General features: G+C 41.9%; 1 protein-coding gene across 7 annotated transcripts in view; it reads left to right on the top strand.

The window, feature by feature from the left end:
- The window catches only part of CAMTA1 (calmodulin binding transcription activator 1), a 1,246,754-nt gene that overhangs the window by 385,139 nt on the left and 842,277 nt on the right, over positions 1 to 19,338 (top strand). The window lies entirely within an intron of this gene.

The following is a 19,338-nucleotide window of genomic DNA, read 5'->3' as shown; positions in this document are numbered from 1 at the left end:
TTGGGGGTTTCTGTAATTGGTAGCAAGAGATCCCCCAAAGCAGACTTAATGGACAGAGCTACAGTTTATTATGCAGTAAATGTCCTCGATAACTGCCATAAATGTTTAACTTCTCTAGCCACTTGGGGATGGACATAGTCAGTTAAAAGATTGCCAACCTGTTTCCCTTAGAGTGTAATTGACATTTTTATTATGTTAAGAAAGCTGAAGTACATTTGTTTTAAGGGGGCACACCTCTGACATGCCTAACTTGATGTTTTTATTTGGGGCCTGTGACATTTGGGGGGCAGTGATTTCACTGCTTTCAACTGTAGGAACTTTGCTATTAGTAATGACAGGTTTGTGTGTATTTTAGCTTCAGAATGTTGGTGACTTACTGAATATTTGTGCCTCGAGTTTGAATTTAAGATATTCCAGTCTCTTCCTTTTAAAGGAGACACAGAATGTCTGTCAGTGTTCATTTTTCTGTGGTCTTATGTGCATTTTTGTGTTTTTTTTGGTGGGGTTGTTTCAGTTATTTCAGTCATATTTTACTCTTTGGGATCCCATTTGGGGTTTCTTGGCAGAGATACTGAAGGGGTTTGCCATTTCCTTCTTCAACTGATTTTACAGAAAAGGAAACTGAGGCAAACAGGGGGAAGTGATTCGCTCAGTTACACAGCTAGGAAGTGAATGAGGCTGGATTTGAACTCAGAGAGAGGAGTGTTTTTCATTCCTGAGCAGGCAGTCAAAGCACTGTGCCACCCTGCTGCCCTAAGTTTGTGTTAGGGGACCAGTTTATGCATAACCCTGGTTTCCCTGGCCTCCTCTCAAGGTAGTTGAAGGGAACAGGGCTTGACTGAGCTTGGCATTTAAGTTCTTGAGTAAAATAAATAAAGGCTAATGAATAAGAAACTCCTAGGATTTAATTATGGAAAAGACCATTGAGACTTTCTGGTCCAACCTTCTTATCATATGAATTCTAGAGAGAAGGCCTCAAGTCAATAAATTCATTTCAGAGTTCTTGTCCCCAGGGGCTGGAGACAATGAGGTTTGGATTCCATTAGATTTGGATTCAAAGGATCTATGGTCAAATCTCAGCCTTGCCCCTTCCTATCTATGGAATCACTGGAAAATCACTTTCCTTCTTAATGAGGGAGAAGGAGTTAGTGATCTCCCTCTTGGTTCCAGATCTATCAAATAACAACCAGATGGCCTATATGGGACTTTCCTTCTCTAGAAACTATGATACAATTCATCCAACATTTATTAGACAGGTATCGACTATGAGCAAGATTTCACACTAGGCACACTAGGAGATAGTAGTAGTGGGCAAAAAATAGAATAGTCTTTGCCAAATAGTAAAGAGAAGAACTAGGCTTTCTCAGGGCCAGGCACTCTGCTAGGTGATGGGGATACAAAGAAAAAGGCAAAATAATCCATGCCCTCAAGGAGCTTCCAATCTAATAGAATCTTTTATACCAGAGGTGCCAGTTTTGCTGCTTAGACTGCTATCTGACCCAGATTAAAATGTAATTGGGAAATGTTTAATAAAATAAATAAAAATCCAGTAAAATGTAGATCATGTTAATGTGTGGTTTCCTAAGTCACTTCAGTCATTAACTACCAGTGTGACACAGGGCAAGTCATAACCTCCTTCAGCCTTAGTTTCCTCATCTATAAAATGGGGATAATAATAGCACCTATCCTCCAAGGTTGTTGTAAGAGTAAGTTGAGATAATATTTATAAAGTTCTTTACAAATCTTAAATCATTATAGAAATTTTAGTTGTTGTTTATTGTAATAATAGTGATGATGATGATTATTATTACTAGTGGTAGTAATAGTAAAAGTAGTAGTAATAGTGGTGGTGGTAGTAGTAGTAATGGTGGTGATAGTAGTAATAGTAGCAGTAGTAGTAGTGTTGTTGGTGTTCACAGCAGTAATAGTAGTACTAGTAGTAATGGTGGTGGTGGTGATAGTAATAATTGTAATAGTACTACTAGTAATAATAGTGTTGTTGGTGTTCATAGTAGTACTAGTAGTAGTGGAGTAGTAGTAGTACTAGTAAGACTAGTAATAGTAGTACTAGGAGTGGTGGTGGTGGTAGTAGTAGTAATAGTACTAGTAAGACTAGTAGTAGTAGTAATAGTGTTGTTGGTGTTCATATTAGTAATAGTAATACTAGTAATGGTGGTGTTTATAGTAATAATAGTAGTACTAGTAGTTATGTTGTTGTTGTTCATAGTAGCAATAGTAGTAGTAATAGTATTATTAATGTTCATAGTAGTAATAGTAGTACTAGTAGTGGTGGTGATGGTGGTAGTAGTAATAATAGTACTAGTAATACTAGTAGGAATAGTAGTAATAGTGTTGGTGTTCATAGTAGTAATAGTAATATTAGTAATGGTGGTGTTTATAGTAATAATAGTAGTACTAGTAGTTATGTTGTTATTAGTGTTCATAGTAGCAATAATAGTAGTAATAGTATTGTTAGTGTTCATAGTAGTAATAGTAGTACTAATAGTGGTGGTGGTGGTGGTGGTGGTAGTAGTAGTACTAGTAATACTACTAGTAGTAGTAATAGTGTTGTTGGTGTTCATAGTAGTAATAGTAGTACTAGTAGTAATGGTGGTGGTGATAGTAATAGTAATACTAGTGGTAGTGGTGGAGGTGGTAGTAGTAGTACTAATACTAGTAATACTAGTAGTGGTGATGATGTTCATAGTAGTACTACTAGTAGTAATAATATTATTGGTGGTGTTCATAGTACTAGTAGTAGTGATGGAGGTGATAGTAATAGTAGTACTAGTGATAGTGGTAGAGGTGGTAGTATTAGTACTAGTAATACTATTAGTAGTACTCACTCCTGGCCACATTAACCAGAGTTTGCCTTTCCCCAGCTGTTGGTGATTTTCTTCTTTATAATAATAGTTCTCTCTGGGAAAAAGCAGGTTTCTCAGGGAGGTTTTCTGGAGGCAGCCTTAGTTTCAGTTGAAAGTAATAATCACCCAAAATGCAGCCAGCTGGTAAAAATGCAAACATTTATTTTCTCCTTCCAAAATAGCCCGGTTAGTTGAGGCCTATCTCTCTGCTTGGTTCTAAGAGCTCTTGCAGCTTTGTCCTTTGCTTCTGCCTCGGCTTTCTTCAGCCTCCAGAGCCAGCACCGAATTGAATCTCTCTTGCCTCTGAGAGAGGGCTTCTGGCTCCCAATCTCCCAGAGTGCTCCTCTCCGACCCCAGTCAGTGTTCCGAAGTAAAACTCCTCACTCAGAGAGGGCTTCTGGCTGAACTCACTTGACGCTCCCCTCTTAATCTAAAAATCCACTGAACTCTCCTAACTGGGCCTCTGCTTTCTTCTTATATATCAGAGAAAGGGATTATGGGTTTTCTCCCAGCATGCTCTCTGGCCCTAAGAGCTTCAAGGCTGGTGTGAATTCACATATCTCATACTAAACCCTGAAATCTCCCAAAGGTGTGAACTCCAATGAGTAAAGGTGCAAACACAAGCATTGTATCAATTAGTTCTACTTAGTACCTTTTTTCAGGTTCTGGCCCAAAACATCTTCTTGTAAGATCAGATCAATAATCCATCAACTCTAATGAGTTAGCAGTTTGTAAGATTCCAACACCCTGCCATAGCCAAGGAAAGGGTCACTGTTATGTCGCCCACATAAGGCTGGATGGAGAACCACCGGTTCATCCTGTTGCAGCCGGAGATCGGCCGAAGGCTGTCGGGTCCCCGAAGAGGGATGACGACCGCTTGTGTTACATAGGATCTTTGTGCCTTTTGGTGGCAGGACTGGGATACCTGCATTCTCTTGAGTAGCCCAGAGCCCACCCCTGCCATGGGGAGGGTTTATGGAAGCCGTTCCCAGATCCTTTCCTTTTTGCCAGGCAGTGGATTGAGGATGACAAGCATTTCCCTATTAGTATTGCAACGCTGTTTTTACACCCGAAAGCTCCACGTCCCAAGAGGAAGAAAAGTTGCCTGGCTGTTCAAGGACCTTCCTAAATTAGTTGTTGAGTTGAGTTTGGTAGATATTCCCCTCTCCCCTCCAAATATTGAAATTAATTGGTGCAGTCAACTGCTGAGTTCATACAAACAGGCCTCCTGGTATTTAGGAATTAATGACACCGATCCCCTTTGGGCTAAAAATGTTCCACAACCTCTGTTTGCCTCTCTCGCTGCCACCACTCCTGCTAATTTCATTTTAGAAAATTAATAAAAATGAATTGCACCACTGACGTTTATAGAGTTTCCTAATAAAATGATGCATTGTTCATGCAGAGGAATCCCTATTAAATTAATTGTTGTAATCGGCTCACATATAGATGTTGCTATAGGAGGGAGCAGCAGAATAGATCCGCTGCCTGGGTCGGGGACTTCCAGGTTCCTGGAGGTTATAAATTGGGCCCTTACTGAGCTGCTGTTCTAATGACTCCGATGGCTTCACCTTTTTAATACGGGAATGAGGAGAGCTGAGGATGAGAGCTGGCTTTGGGATTGCGGAGATCAGAGTTTAAGTCCTGCTTCTGACACGTGCCTGGATGACTCTCACAAATCAGTTAATCTCTCCATGAGAAGATGAAAAAGTTACCTAGTCCTTGCTGGTCCCCGGGAAACTTATAGTCGGCCAGGAGGAGCTAATCCGTGTCTGTAAACAAGGGGGATACGAGGAAGAAATGATGGGGTCGGAGGAGAGGGCGAGACACTGCTTCAGAGAAATCTGCCAGGAGAGGGCATGGGGGTGGGATAAGGCCGGTGTAGACATTTCTGCTCCTACGCAGGACCATGTGACGGGCATTGGCACATAACAAGATATGTAAGAATCTTCTTGTAATAACTGGCAAAGCTCTTGCATTTAGCCTCCTTTAGACTGCACAACAGCCTCAGGAGGTAGCATGAACTCCATTCCATTATCATTCCATGAATGGGGAAACTGAGGTTGGGTAACGTTTGGTGAATTTTCTAAGGTCATATGGCTGGTGTTCAAGGCAGGATCTGAACCCAGCATCTGTTGGATAGTGGATTACGTGTGAGAGCCCCCAAGGAGAGCAACTGTCTTTTAAATAAGACATGAGAGTAGGAAGAGAGATAATGATTAATATGTATGTATACATATCTGTATGTGTGTGCATACATAAATACACACACACGCACACATATATAGGGAGAGAGAAAGAGAGAGAGATTCAGAGACAGAGAGTGAGAGATACAGGGAAAGACAGAGAGAGAGAGAGAGAGAGAGAGAGAGAGAGAGAGAGAGAGAGAGAGAGAGAAAGAAAGAGAGAAAGACACACAGAGAATGGGATTGTGAGGTATTTGAGGGAAGATTTCATGCCTATTATTTCTTGGCTATATACTACCTTCTCTCCCTCCCTCTGCTGGATTACTTGATTGACTTAATAGCATTTTCTCTATACATTTTTAATTTAATAAATCACTATTAATTAGCTATCAAGAGCTACATATATGTTTGAATGTAGATTCTGAATGTGCATATGGATTGTAAAGTTCATCCTCTGGAAGTTTCCTTCCTCTCCCCCTGTCTTCCTTCCTTCCTTCCTTCCTTCCTTCCTTCCTTCCTTCCTTCCTTCCTTCCTTCCTTCCTTCCTTCCTTCCTTCCTTTCCTTCTTTCCTTCCTTTCCTTCTTTTCCCTCCTTCCTTCCCTCCCTCCCTCCTTCTCTCCCTCCCTTCTTCCCTTCCTCCCTCCCTCCCTCCTTCTCTCCTTCCTTCTCTCCCTCCCTCTCTCCTTCCTTCCTTCCTTCCTCCCTCCTTTCTTCCTTCCTTCCTTTCCTCCTTTCTCCCTCCTTCCCTCCCTCCTTCCTTCCTTCCTTCCCTCTCTCCCTCCTCCCTTCCTTTCTTCCTTCCTCTCTCCTTTCTTTCCTTACCTCTCTCCTTTCTTCCTTCCTTCCCTCTATCCTTCCTTTCCTCCCTCCTTCCTCCTTTCCTCCCTCCTTCCTCCCTTCCTCCCTCCTTCCTCCCTTCCTTTCTTCCTTCCCTCTCTCCTTTCTTTCCTTACCTCTCTCCTTTCTTCCTTCCTCCCTCCTTCCTCCCTCCTTCCTTCCTTCCTTCCTTCCTTCCTTCCTTCCTTCCTTCCTTCCTTCCTTCCTTCCTTCCTTCCTTTCTTCCTTCCTTCCTTCCTTTTCTCCTTCCTTCTCTCCTTCCCTCCTTCTCTCCCTCCTTCCTTCCTTCCTTCCTTCCTTCCTTCCTTCCTTCCTTCCTTCCTTCCTTCCTTCCTCACATCAAACACAGATATGTAACTATTATTTAGCCACAAAGAAATGCAAAGTGATTTCAAGACCAAGAGAGCACAAATGGTTGGGGATGGGTTGGAAGTCAGCAGCTGAGCTGTGCTTTGGAGGAAACTCAGAATTCCAAGTGATGAAGATGAAGAGAGAGTTCAGTCCTGACATGGGGACAGCCTGTACAAAGATACATTCCATAAGGAAATAGATTGTCATATAGAGGGAAGATATAGTGGACCAGTTTAATAGACCCTAAGCATCCCTAAAGCACCATCTTCCTCATCCTCTAGGAAAACAAAATTCTTGACTCTGATCTCTGATAACCAGGGAGAATAGAAAAGAGAATTATACAGTTCTCATATACTATTCCCTCTAGAGAGAAAAGACATTTATGGCCCCCTGTGAGTGATTTCTGTCTTCTTGGCCCTATTAGAGAGCACTGCTTTGATACTGAGATTTCATTCTGACCTAGGAATCTCCAGATCATTCATATTGAAATGAAACATTACTCTTAGGTGAGGTCGGACTTAAATGTGAGTCTCAAATTAGAGTGGAAAGAGATTCCAGGTCAGATACCCCACTAATACTGGACAAGAAGAGGCTAGAACATACCTTTAATGAGAGTTTATGATGTGCTTGCAGATGAATAGAAAACACACATGAAATAATTTCAAGGAGACAGTGCTAGTCACTGAGGGAGAATCAGAAAAAGCCTCGCCTGAACAATGGCATCCAATTGGGCTTTGGACAAAGCAAAGGATTATTCCAGGCAGGGGTGAGGAAGAAGAGAGAGCAGAAGTCAACAGGACAACCTGTCAGGTCTCTGCCATCCAGAGCCCCTTGGAGGCATGGGTAGTGCCATCCTCCCGGGAGAGGTCAGTGCCGGAGACGGATTTCATTGTCACAGCCCATCTGAGATTTGGAGGGCATTAATATTATACACGAATGGCAATGGATCGCCCCACATGTATCTAACATGAGAAGCAATTCCCCAAGGTAAACCCGATCCCATTACTTCTTCCTTTCTCCCCAAATTTGCCTATTAACATAATCACTACCATGCATGAGACATTTCTGAGTGACTTGTCTTTCTAGGTGAGGAAGACAGAACCGCAGAAGGAGAATTATACAATTCAACCAGAGATCTTGTTTTAGTGATTTATTATTAATCTTTTTTTTGAAAGTTGGCTTCCCTGAGTTATTTCAGTAGATATTCCTGAAAAGTGTGTGTGGGAGCAGGGGATTGCATTCGCAGAAGTGGATAATTCCAGTGGCTGGGAGGGCGGATCAGTTAAGAAATTGGGTCAGTCCCCACTGCAACGTGATGACCTTTGCATTGTGCTGAGATGGGGACCTACCTTCAAATTAACATAATAGCATGTCATGTTACATACATTTCAGCACCGGGCTGATACAGTGGGCAAATTCTTGACAAGGCAGGAAACCTATTATTGTTAACCGAGGAACAAATGTACTTTATGGTCTTCCGCCTTCTGTGAGCTCTCTACCCTACCCAGAGGCCACTGTCTCAGGTTCCAAGGAGCTCTCCAACTAGGCTGGAACTTCCCCAGAGGGCATTCAGGCAATGGCCTACTAGCCCCTGGGGGACTGTCTAACTTTATGCACTTTTCTGCAGAGGGCTAAAGGACTTGCTAAGGCTTGGATCCCGGGAAAGACATGCACAGCGAGCCTGGCAACTTGGTAAAACATCGACTTCTCTGTCACAGGCAAGCCTGCTTCCCTACTCACATCATGTAACTGGATTTGTTAGCTAGGGGCTTTTTTTGTTCAGTGACATCATGCCTGTGGGCTCATCACCTTTAATTATAAAATCCTGAAATGTCAGGGCTGCAAGGGGCTATAAAACATAAAGTTTCCGTGCTGGAAGGAGTTCTTGAACACAGAAATCTATTAGAATATAGAATGTCAGGACTGGAATGAACCAGAGAGGACATGGGATTCTATTAGAACTAGAAGGAACCCCCAATTGTCATCTAGACTAATTTTAGGGGCCACCTATTATGTGAAATCCTTACCAATCAGCTGAGTTCTTAGTTCTCTCTTCATCCTCAGATTGTCTAATATTTATTTAATCTGTTTACATGTTGTACACAACTTAGATTGTCCATTCCTTGAAGGCAGGGATTAGTTGTCCAAGGCACCAGAGGATGCTGAGTGGCATAAAACGTGGCTGGCACATTTTGTGGGGTGGGAATAAGGTGATTCCATCTGGGTGGGGAACTTTTAGGGTGGGATTCCCTGTGCTAATCTCTATAGGTAGGTCTTTTGTGACCTTTGTAAAGACTTAGCTACCTCTTGTGAGTGTGTAGAAAGGCAATTTTTTAAAAGATAGGGAGGCTCTTTCCAGAATTTCTTAGGAACTTGGAGGTTAAGAGACTTGCTTGTGATTGCACAACAGGTAAGTGTGGGAGGCAAGATGCAAACTCAAACCCCCCATCCTCTATCGGTCACATCACCCAGCCTCTCTCACCTGCCTTACATGTAGTAGACACTTGGTAAGTGTTTGTTGTTGAATGGAAATAAATTCAGTATCCTTCTCCTAAAGAGATTGATTTGCCGATCAATCCATCAATCAATAGATGTTTATAAGTGCCTACTATGTGCCAGGTTCTGTGCTAAGCACAAAAAGAGTCAAAAGACTGTTCTTGTCCTCAAGGATTACCTTCTGTGGAATGAAATAACATGGAAATAAAGATAAATACAAACTACCAGGGAGGGAGGCAGAGGCAGCCTTCCAGGGAGGGAGGTTAGGAAAAGCCTCTTGGAGGAGGGAGCCTTAGCCCACACTGTATAGACCACGGCATCATCCAGCTGCCCGTTGGGAGTGGGTAGGAAGGGTACAAGAACAAAAGCAGGGACCCTCTTTGCAGATACTCCCAGCGCCCTTTTCTAGGACAAAGTCCCAGGTTTGTCTTGGATCTGAGTTATTCTAACGCCCTCGGGACTGACCACTGGGGGAAAGGCACCTTGGTTGCCTTTTTGCAATTATGAATGTGGTTTCTCTCCTCTGACTGCTCGGTGATAAATCCGCATCTTGGCCCTGGGCTCTGCTTGTCAGGTTATGGTTAATGCAAGTTTGCCTGAGGAGTGGGCCACCCTGATTGGAGAATCCTCATCTCAGAGGGTCGCTTTCTACTATTTCTCTGCAGGGCAACCTGGCAGTGATGAATATTTCTGAGAATAACAAAGCCCGCTGGTGCTGTGCTCTCACAAATCAATAGCCATCTACATAGCCTGCCAGGGTCTCTGGGTGGTAATCTTGTTTTATTTACCCTACCTCCTGGTCTACAGAGGCAGCCTGCCATGCTGGATGCAGAAAACTTGCCCGGGAGCCAGGAGGACCAGCCTTCAAGTCCCATGACCTTGTGATCCTCAGCGAGCTACTTTACCTCTCTTTAAGACTGAGGGGAGGTAGAAATCTGTACTGGGGGATTTTCTTGCCTGAGAGATCCCTAGACCAAGGAAAACACAGATCAAGTCCCCTTCCTTATCTCATGGTTTATTCTTACGTAAAAGTGGGATTGAAACACATTTTTTTCAGTACTTAAATTCCTCTCTCTGTCATTGCTAGAGAGTCACTGCTTATAATAAATACTTTTTAAAAAGAGAGAGAAAAGAAAAAGCAGAAGAGAAAAGATTAAACCACCCTGTTCAATTCATTGAAAAGAAAAATTCTGGCATTATGTGCAACATTTGATGCCCATAGAGCCCTACTTCTGAAAAGGAGTAGGGGGAAATGAAAGACAAACTTTTACCCATGCTCTTTGTTTTGATCTCATAGTAATTTCCTCTCTATACCTTTCCTCTGAACCCTCCCTTATAGCACAGACAAAAATAACGCAAAAGCAACCAAGATGGAGCCGTGTCTGCCATTGAATGTAATGTTCCATAGCCCCAGTCCCCCACCCCTTTATTGATAGACAGAGTACTCCATCATCTCTTCTCCAGAGCAGGGCTAGGCCCTCCTGCTTGATTCTCTTCTCCTTTTTGTCTCCTGAGCCAGGAAAAAACCTCCTTTTTGGATTTTTCTGTCCAGATACTGCTATCCCCAGTGCTTCCCCAGGAATCATTTCCGACCTCATGAATTCAGACTAGCTATGGAGAATGAGATCTAGCAAATTTGCATAGCAAAATTAGAAGCAGCTAATATATGTTCCTGGAGTAAACTGCTCTTTGTAACTCATAATTTTCTGTGTAATGGGGAATTGCAAGATCAGCTGCTGCAGATTTCCCCCCTGTTCTCATTAAGCAATGCTATCATATCCACTGCTCCTACCATAGAGGTTTCTAGATGCTATTCTTACATTTCCCATAGTCCACCTGTGATGGGGACTTTTTTTTTTTTTTTTTTTGCTTTTACAATAAAAGAAAATGGGAAAAGAATGTTTCATGGTTCTGACTTGGCTACATATCCTTTGTTCACATCCTGTTTTGAGTGTGTGTGCATATTGTTCATTGTTCTTTTTCTCAAGATGAAATTCCCTGGAAAAAAACTTTCATTTTCATTTAGCAAGATAGAACATTAATAAAAAGATTTCCCCTTCCTTTCTCAACTCCCCCCACCCCGCCCCGCCTCAAACCCAAGACCACCATTGATCCAATCCCATTCCCTCCAACCCTTCTCTGCAAGAAAGAAGCTGGGGACGGAAAGGCAGGTAACTTGATGGAGAAGTGGGCCCGCAGGCTGGTGCTGGATCAGAGGTCCCAGAAGTCTTCAAGAGCCTCGTGTCCTGGCTGTTCTGATGGCTGAACTCTGCGTCTCCTTGGGGCCGGCCAGGGACTGGGCTCCTTTCTCCAAGCAGCAGAGACCTGGATCGCAGGCAGGAGACCTGGTTTGGGAATCGCTTTCCTCTTGATTAAAATATCGCCAGGCTTGTCGTTTTTCTCACCCTTCTCTCCAGCTTTTCAGCCTCAGGACCTTGGGAAATAAGATTTGTGTTAGGAATGAGCCGCCGGTGCCCAGGCTGAGGGGGTCCAGGGGAGCCAGCCCCAGCTTGAAAAGATGGAGAGCAGCAGGGACACGGAATGAAATTATTGCTAAGACAGAGCTCGCATGTAATGATTTAAAAATGAAAGTCAATGTGGAGTTATTGTTCCTTCCTGCGAGGGTTGCCTACCAAGTGAAATTTACCTTCGGTATATCTCTTTATATGAAATACCCTGAGGTTCCATTACCTCCATTACCATGGCATCAAGTTTACTCATTTAATCCTCCCCACCCTTCCCCTACCTCCCAAAGTCAGAAGATGCTAAAGTTGTAGCGGAATAGAGGTAGGGAGGGAGGAAGGAAAGAAATAAGTATTTATGAAGTACCCAATACATGCCCTTTACAAATATTTCATATTTATCCTCACAACAAGACCAGGAAGTAAATGCTATTATTATCCCCATTTTATAGATGAGGAAACTGAGGTAGACAGAAATTAAGGATTTACCTAGATCATATTCTCAGTATCTGAAGCAGAATTTGAATACAAGTCTTCCTCACAAGGATTACAATCCCAGTCACTAACCCCATCATCCTGAAAAAATCATTTAATGTCTCTGGGCTTCTTCATATTCTCAGTATCTGAGGCAGGATTTGAATACAAGTCTTCCTCACAAGGATTACATTTACTAACCCCATCATCCTGAGAAAAATCAAGTAATCCTTTTGGGATTCAGCTTTCTCATTTGTAAAGAGGGACCTCTAGCCCCCTTCATCTCTAACTCTGTGATCTTCTAATCATACCCACTGGTGATTATTTAGTCTTTGCTTGGAGACAGGGGTGTGCTGGAGCTTGCATGGATGTTTGAGATCTGGTTGTTAAATTTTCAGCATGATCATTTGTGTTGTTGTTCAGTCATGTCCTACTCTTTGTGACCCCATTTGGGGTTTTCTTGGCAGAGATACTGGAATGGTTTACCATTTCCTTTGCCAACCCATTTTGCAGATGAGAGAACTGAGTCAAACAAGGTAAAGTGACTTGTCCAAAGTCACACAGCCATCAAGTGTCTGAGTCTGGATTTGAGCTTAGGAAGATGAATCTTCCTGACTGTAGGCCTGGTACTCTATCCACTGAGCCACCTACCCGCTTAGAACTTAACTTGCTCTTAGAAATTGGCAAATTCTATAAATCAGGGTTTAATTTATTATTTTCTGGATTGTCTAGATTTTTAAAAGTGACGCAGAAAAATGTTCATAATGAGGGTTAACTTAAGTGTTACATTTTTCTTTTTTAGCTTTCTTTCTTCCCTTTTCCCTTTTTTCCCTTCCTTCTCTCTCTCCCCGAGAATTGGTCGTTAAATATTTACCAGCACATCCCTGCTTGTAAACTTTCAATGATAGGGGAACCTATTTTCTCCTGAGGCATCTTATTCTCCTTTTAGACAGCTCTAATTCTTTGAAAGATTTTTCTTGTATCATTCATTTATTTATTCATTAATTCATTTATATATTCATCCAACCAGTATTTTTTAAATACTTACTATGTTGCAATAGGTTCTGGGAAGAGGTGACAGGAACAAACACTTCAAAAATATGTACCATGTGACAAGCACTATGCTAAGTGCATTACCAATATTATAGCATTTGAGATTTCTTGGGGTACACTCTTATCCCTGCCCTCAGGGAGTTTAAGTTCAATGTGGTGGGTGGAGGAACCATATGGATACACACATATACATACTGTAAAAATAAAATAATATAGGGGTGAAGACTCTCAAAAAGGGGGATCAGGAAAGGTTTGTGGTAGGTGCTGGTACTTAAGCTGAGTTCTTAAGAAGCTTGGAATTCTAAGAGGAAATGAGGATGGAAAGGGCTCTAGGTAGCGAGGAGAGCTTGTGCAGAGATATAGGTACGGGAGATAGACTGTCATTTATAGAGAATAATAAATAGGCCAATTTGTATGGATTATAGGATGCATGAAGGGGAATCATATACAATCCACTTGGAAGATAGAACAAAGCCAAGGATAAAAATCCTCTTTGAATACCAAGCTGAGGAGTTTCTACTATATCCTAGTAGAAAGAGAGAGTCCCAGGAGTCTCTTAAGTTGAAGGTGATATGGTCAGACTTTGAACTTTAGAGATACCAACTGGGCTTCTGTGAAGAGAATGGATCAAAGACTGAAGCAGAATGACCAATGAGGATGTGATTATAGGGGAAAAAGTATGAGAACTGATCAGGGAATGAACTAGGTGATAGCTGTGGGAGTGTAGGGAAAGGAATAATCTTATGCTAGAGATGTGGTGGTAGGGTTTTCCATAGTGGGAAATAATTAGATGTTGGGGTTGAAAAAGAATTGCAGATGTCCCTGAGGCTGTAAACCTGAACGACTGGGTAAATGGTGGTAGCTTAGGAGTAATAAGGACTCCATCAATTATCAAGCATATTTTTGGACATCTATTATGAGCTCCATACTGTGTTAGGCACTAGGAATATAAAGACAGAAATGAAACTGGTCTTACGGCACTTATATGTGCTGGGGGAACATACATAGTATATAAATGATGTGCAAAATAGAACCGAGAGATTTTGGTGGGTAGGATGTGAGGAACTAGAGGCAATCTGGAAAAGTTTTGGGTAGAAAGTGGAGTTGAGATGGAGCTAAGGATGGAGAACATTCCAGGCTTGTGGGATAGATAGCCTGTGCAAAGTCATAGAGATGACTGAAGATGTGTTGTTTCTCACCAAAAGGAACAGCAAGACTTGACTGGATTGTAGAATATGCGAAGAGAAATACTGTATATCGAGTTTGGAAAGGAAAGTTGGGGTCAATCTGTGAAGGGCCTTAAAAGTTAAACTGATATCATTTATTATATATTATTTCATATATTTGTATTTAATATATTCATACAAATAATTTAACATATTTTATGTGACATAATTTAATATTTCTATATGTAAAATATCACTTATAATATGTATTGTTATAATATACTATTTATTTACATTTAATATATTTTTGTATTTAATATGTAATTTAAATATGTTTATTATATACTACACAACATTCTTATTTATTTTATTCATATTAATATACATGGAAGTAATAGAGAACAATAGGAGTTTATTGAGTAGGGGAGTAACATGGTCAGATCTGTGATTTAGCAAAATGACTTTAGCAGATGAAAGCACAGTGGATTGGAGAAGGAAGAGATTTAAGTCTGTGAAGCCATCTTGGAGGCTGTAAAAGTTTAGGTGGGACGTTGTTTTTCAGTGATTCTGATTATGTTTTAGTCATTGTCATGTCTGGATCTTTGTGATCCCATTTGGGGTTTTCCTGGCAAAGATACTGGAGTGGTTTGCCATTTCCTTCTCCAGTAAATTAAGGTAAACCAAGGTTGAATGTGCCTGGCACATAGAACATGCTTAATAAATGTTTGTTCCTTTCATCCTCCTCCTAACGTGTATTACAACATATGGTACATAGCAAGTGTTTACAAAATGTTGGTTGAATGAATGAGTAAATGAATGGATGAATAATAAATGGAGGGTCACACAGCTAGTGAATGTCTGAGGTTAAATTTGAACTCAGATTTTCCTAACTCAGGCCCAGAGCTCTATTCACTAGCTGCCTCCAGATGAGAGATAATAAGGATGTAAACTAGGGTGATTATCTTGTGAATAGAGAAAAGGGGATGGACATGAGAGATCTTGTGGAGGGATAAATAGCAAAATTTGGCAAGCCAAAAATATATAAGGTATATGAGAGCAAGAAGTCAAGGAAAAAAGCCCAGAAGCTCTGAACCTAAGGGACTGGAAGAACGACACTAACAGAAATAGCAAAGGTAAGTGGAGTTGTCTAGGACAGGGGCAAGAAAGTCAGTGAGCTCTGTTTTGGACATATTGAGTTTGAGATGCCTATGGGACGTCTAGTTTGAATGTCCAGTAGGCAGGTGAGGCTACAGGATTGGCTCTCAGGATAAAAACTAGGGTTGGCTATATAGAACTAGGCATCATTTGCATAGAGATGAGAATTGAAATCATGAAAACTAATAAAATCACTAAGAGAAGAGAGTATATATAGAGAAAGCAGCTTCATGGTATAGTGGGTTGAAAGCTGGATCCAGAGTCAGATAGGGCTGAATTCTAATCCTGCTCAGACACTTGCCAGTTGTGTGTCTGGGCAAGCCACTTAACTTCTGCCTGCCTCAGTTCCCTCATCTGTAAAATGGGGATAATTATAATACCTTTTTCCCAGAGCTATTGTGAGGATCACATGAAATAGTGTTTGTGAGGTACTTTGAAAACCTTAAATATTAGCTATTATATTATTTTACTGTTATTAGTCTAAAAAGAAGAAAGGGCTCATACAGTCTTGGACTGAGTCATTTTTATTTCTTTTACTTTCAATTTATACAGTAAAGCAAAAGGCAACATCTATTTTAAACTGGACCCAATTTTAGTGGATGACATATAAATAACGATAGAAAGGTGTGGTAAGACAGGTAAGAGGAAAAGTCAAGAGAGAGAAGAGTCAGAAAAACCCAGAGAAGAGAGATTTTCCTGAAGAAGAGGGCGTCCACCTTGCCATATGCTACCTAGAGTTAAAGAAGGAAGAGGCAATGGGAAGCAGAAAGACCTATGGTTTTAGTCAAGGAACTGGAGTTCAAATATTACTTCCATCTCTTAGCTGAGTGCCTGGCACATAGTAGGACTTAATTTCGAGTTGGCTGACTGACTTCTAACTCTTCCTACTCAAAGGACCTGAGTATAGTGATCTATAAAGTAAGAGGGATAAACTAGTTAGTTTCCGAGTTTCCTTCCAGCTCTCAATCTAGGCATCTATTTTCCATAATCTTAAAAGTTAAGGAGCTAGGGAGCCAAAGTGTTTAATGGAATATCATCACAAACACTGATGTTCCCAAGTATGAGAGTAGGAACTTGCCTATGTGAAGGGGAGAAAGTCTGTAAACCAGTCACTAAACTTGAGAAAGGAGGGAGAGTTCTCTGTGGGCAATAAAGATGACTTTATTGAGGATCTGGTTGGGAGGTGGAGAGAGGCAGGCAGAGAGACAGAGAGAGACAGAAATCACAGACACAGATAGAGAGACACAGGGAGAGAGAGAGAGAGAGAGAGAGAGAGAGAGAGAGAGAGAGAGAGAGAGAGAGAGAGAGAGAGAGAGAGAGAGAGAAAAGAGACAGAGAAAAGAGACAGAGGCAGAGACAGAGAAAAAAGAGAGTGAGACAGAGAGACAGAGACAGAAAAACAGACAGAGAGACAGAGAAAAGAGAGAGACAGAGACAGAGACGGAAAGAGGAAGAGGAGAAGAGAGACAAAGAGAGAAATGAACAAGGTGATGGATGGGACTCAATGAAAGAGAGTAAAGAATACTGACAGTATTGACAGAGAGATGCAGGGCATTTGGCCACCCCTCCTCAGCCTGGCGTTTGGGGAGGGAGGTGCGCAGCCAGTGGTGGGGAGGGGACCAGGAGGGTCCGGTGTCCTGTCACCGACAATTCCCAAAGAAGATAATCCACAGACAGGGATTCCGGAGTGGAGACTAACCACCCACTATCTTTTCCTCCCACAGTCTCACAGCAAAGACTTTCTCCCTTTGCCAGCAGAGAGGGGGAAAGAAGTCAAGTTTTATATGCACGCTCACTTCCTCCTCAGTAGCCAAAGGGATCAAATGAGATAATATTTGTAAAGCGCTGAGCACAGCACCCGGCACGTAGTAGGCACTTTATAAGTGCTTGTTCATTTCCCTAATACACTGCAAACAAAAAATAACAGTCCCAGACTCCCTTGCTTGCTCTGAGGGGGAGACTTTCACCAGCTGCCTTCGCCTGCGGGGCTGCAGTCGGGAAAACTTGCGCGCGATTGAAGGGCGGGATTCCCCTCGGCTGGTCCCCGGTTCCTCCCCGCCCCCTCCTCTTCTGTCCCGTAGATGCTTTATCTCGGGACATTTTCCTCCTCCCTTAGAAGGTAAGTTCCTTGCGAACAGGACCTCGGTCCCTTCTGTCTTACGCGCTTCTTACGCGCTTCCTGGCACAATAAGCGCGTACTTAATAAAAAAACACTTGTAGAATTGAATCGCGGAAATCCACTATCAAAATAATCGCTCAATTCCCCGGCTTTGCCTGCGGTCCGAAGCTGAAACCTCCTTGTCGCTGCTCTCCATGACGCCGGACGGGTGTCGGGGGCCACTCGCTCAGGCCGCTTGAGAACCCAAAGGCGTGCGCACAGAGCCGCCCTCGCGGGGTTTCCGCCCTGCGGATAAACCACTCGCGTCTGGGCCCACGCAAAGCTTCTGCTTGGCGCTGCTACTTCATCTCAGCGGCCTCCACCCCATAGGGATTGGGGGGGAAAGACGTAAGAGTTTTGCAGTTTATTAATTTTGCATTAAATAATTAATAGTAAAGTTAATTGATGAATTATTCAATTTTCAGGTAAAATGGGATAATAAATATTCATAACTTATTTTATTAAGGGAATTTCCATTTCCTATGTCATTAAAGCTAGATTAACGAACGTTGGTTTTAAATGAAGATGGAAAACAATTGTGCTTCGGAATTAATTTACAGTGTTAAGGTCATTGCCTTGTGAGCTCACCCCTTGCCAGGAAGTTAGGGCTTCATTGCCTGGGTGAGTTTATGAGCTCGCAAAAATAACTTTGCTATTAGATTTTCTAAGTTGTAACAGCCCACCTGCATCTCTTTTGCTTCTCCCAGGTTTCTAAGAGTCAGCAGCGTGGTGACAGAATGAGGGTGGAGGTTAGCCTTAATTGTGAAATCTCTGTCTTGGATTATCTGCTTTGGGGATTATCTGGGGGCAACGGTTTAATGCCAGAAGCTGGTTTTTCTCCTTTCTCAGTTTACATTTGATCCTTTGTAAATATTTGGTGAAAGGAGTTGTCCCTGCCCATTATCCGAAGGCATAGACTTGAAGGAATTTTTATTTTTTTATTTTTATTTATTTATTTTTTAATACATATTGTTTTATGAATTATGTTGGGAGAGAAAATCAGAGCAAACGGGAAAAATCACGGGAGAGATAGAAAGAAACAGAAAAAAGAAGTGAGCATAGCATGTATTGATTTACATTCAGTCTCCTTAGTTCTTTCTCTGCTTGCAGATGGCATTTTCTGTCCAAAGCTTATTGGGATTGCTTTGGATCACCGAACCACTGAGAAGAACCAAGTCTTTCCTAGCTGATCATGGCACATTCTTGCTGCTATTGTGTACTATATATTCCAGGTTCTGCTTGTTTCGCTCAGCATCAGTTCATGTAAATCTTTCCAGGCCTTTCTATAATCAGCTTGTTCATCATTTGTTATAGAACAATAATATTCCATTACCTTCATGTACCATGAATTGTTCAGCCATTGCCCAACTGATGGACATTCACTCCTTTTCCAGTTCTTTGCTACCCCAAACATTTTTGCACACGTGGGTCCTTTTCCCTCCTTTATGATTAGAAAGAACCTTTAAATGAGCTAGTTCAGCCTTCTTATTTTACAAACATGGAGAATGAGAGGATCTTGCCTAAAATGTTACTGGTAATAATTAGTAGAGGTAAAATTCTAACTCAGGTCCTAGGACACTAGAGCCATGGTTATTTTCATTACAATCAAGCAAGAAAGGAGGGACCTTTCATTAAGCACTTGCTCTGTACCAGGCACACTGCTAACTAAGCACCAGGGATACAATGAAAGCCCCTTCAATCCTTCCTTTTAAGTAATTGGGCAAGGAAAAGTTAATTGTAATATAATCATGGGATTATAGGGTCCCAGAAGAACAGATGGAAGGGAATTTGGAGATTACCTAGCCTAACCTCTTAATTTTCCAATTAGAGCATGGAGGCCCCAACAAGTCCGCCACAGAGACCACCAGGTTCACAGCCTAATTAAAGAGATAAAACTTCTCGCCAGAAGTATCAAAGATCTCATCCCAAATCTGATTCCAAAGGATTTTGGGGATTATCTTTTCCATAGCTCCCTGCATTATTGTGGACATTTGAGGAGAGAGCCTCAAGACTGTACTTTATGAGAATCAGTGAAGGAACTGGGAATATGTCTCCAGAAGCAAGTCAGGGAATGACTGTCTCCAAGTATTGGAAGAGCTAGCCCATGGAGCAGGGGAGTTAGCCTTCTCTCTCTC

The sequence above is a fragment of the Antechinus flavipes genome, chromosome 3 (assembly GCF_016432865.1).
Source record: "Antechinus flavipes isolate AdamAnt ecotype Samford, QLD, Australia chromosome 3, AdamAnt_v2, whole genome shotgun sequence".
NCBI lineage: Eukaryota > Metazoa > Chordata > Mammalia > Dasyuromorphia > Dasyuridae > Antechinus > Antechinus flavipes.
The sequence above is the reverse complement of the archived record's forward strand: the minus strand, read 5'-3'. Positions and strand labels throughout refer to the sequence as shown.